The sequence below is a fragment of the Malus sylvestris genome, chromosome 17, assembly GCF_916048215.2.
Source record: "Malus sylvestris chromosome 17, drMalSylv7.2, whole genome shotgun sequence".
NCBI classification, from domain to species: domain Eukaryota; kingdom Viridiplantae; phylum Streptophyta; class Magnoliopsida; order Rosales; family Rosaceae; genus Malus; species Malus sylvestris.
In genome coordinates, this window is record NC_062276.1 from 4,926,940 (window position 1) to 4,928,822 (window position 1,883).

A 1,883-nucleotide genomic window follows, 5' to 3' on the forward strand; every position below is an offset into this window, starting at 1 on the left:
ATCTACAAAGCTTCATCTACAAAGCTTCACCATCAAAGCTTCACCCAGAAAGCTTCATCTACAAAGCTTCACCATCAAAGCTTCACCTCGAAAGCTTCATCTACAAAGCTTCAACACCAAAGCTTCACCTACAAAGCTTCAACACAAAACCTTGCTCCAAATAAACAAATTTTGTTCACAAAACCCAAGATGCCCTTGAACTTGTACAAAAACACTTGGGTAAACATAAACATTTTTTGTTTTACACCCACAAGGGCCCAAAATTTTCCTTCTTATTTATTCACTTATATATGTTCCCAAACATATTATAATAGATCCAACAACAAGCCAAAGTCCCAAGTTTCATAATGGACAAAAGTACAAGCAATTCATCAATAATGAAGGTGCTACAAAAATTGGAATCTGCCCCAAAATAGAAATCCAACCCAAGAGACTTTTTCTCTCTCTCCCTCTTCCGCCTCCTTTCATCTATCAAATTTCTGCAACCTCTGCTCTTCTCCAATGGAGCTGAATTTTGGACACCCTATAGTTCTTGAGCATATGAACAACTTTCAAGAAGGAACCATTTCTGTTTGAGCGACGGAAATTAAAGTGTTGAAGCTCCAAACATGACAGTCGGATTCTTGCAGATTTCGAAGCTGCTGTGATGTTTCGAAGATCTGGAAATATTTAACCATTAGTTCATTCTGAATTTTTGATATGTTATGAAAGAGACGATGAGGAACAACTTCAATGAAGAAAGCATGCCGATCTGAACAATAGAAAATGGAGTTTCGAAGCTCACAACAAATCTGACGGGTTGACAGAAAAATAATAACCAGTCATTCATCATACCTGGATTTCTGGAGTTATACTGCTCCGAGGGATCTCAAATTTGGATATGTTGTAGTTCACGAGCTGAGGAACAACTTCAATGAAGAAAGCATACCGATCTGAACAAGCGAAAATGGAGTTTCGAAGCTCACAATAAATCTGACGGGTTGACAGAAAAATAATAACCAGTCATTCATCATACCTGGATTTCTGGAGTTATACTGCTCCGAGGGATCTCAAATTTGGATATGTTGTAGTTCACAAGCTGAGGAACAACTTCAATGAAGAAAGTATGTTGATCTAAGCAAGAGAAAATGGAGTTTTTGAAGCTCACAACAGGTCTGACGTGTTGACAGACAAATGATGAACAATCACTCGTCGTACCTGCATTTCTCGAGTTGTACTGATCTGATGGCTCTCAAATTTGGATATGTTGTAGTTAAGGAATTAAAGAACAACTTTCATGAAGACAACTTTGTGATTCGAGCTACAGATGATGGTCTTATATTGAAAACCAATTCAGGGTGTTAGGGGAAATGAAAAACAATTCCACCAAGGAAACATCATTATGATGTTTCATCATTATGGTGTTTTCATCATTATGATGCTTTCATCATTGTGATGCTTCCATCATTGTGATGCTTCCATTATGATTGTAATGCACCAACGGTTACACCCTCTATCATAGCAGTATGTGTGTGTATCTCCCTATAGTCATCATGTGCAAGACTATCGTAGTCAGATGGCTTTCCATAAAACAGCTACCAACCGTTACACCTTCTGCAATTCCACTTATTCGGGCCTAGCAACCTTCATAAACAAAATATATGAAGAAAAAGTCCGGGGCTACCACTTAGCAAACAAAAGAATGAAGTTTTGGTACTTACGACATGGACTATTAGCAAGACACCTCATTCGTCAACTCCCTCGACTAGAGACTTGGGGGACTCCCACCATATGCTACTACGCCTTGGTACTCAAAAGTTCGTGACTACTCAGTGACTTGGATTTTTCAAGTCTCCAACCGAGAAGTTTTCCTCACTCGGGAAATTAAGGGAACACTACCTCAA

The 1,883-nt window shown here is 38.8% G+C and overlaps 1 long non-coding RNA gene across 1 annotated transcript; it reads right to left on the bottom strand.

Annotated features, from left to right (window-relative positions):
* Positions 1–325: 325 nt before the first annotated feature.
* LOC126610321 (uncharacterized) lies at positions 326–1,347 on the bottom strand. Its single transcript, XR_007618470.1, has 3 exons — positions 1,016–1,347; positions 835–932; positions 326–659 (listed from the first exon to the last, which is right to left on the bottom strand). It is a non-coding gene; the product is annotated as an uncharacterized LOC126610321 (long non-coding RNA).
* Positions 1,348–1,883: the final 536 nt, after the last annotated feature.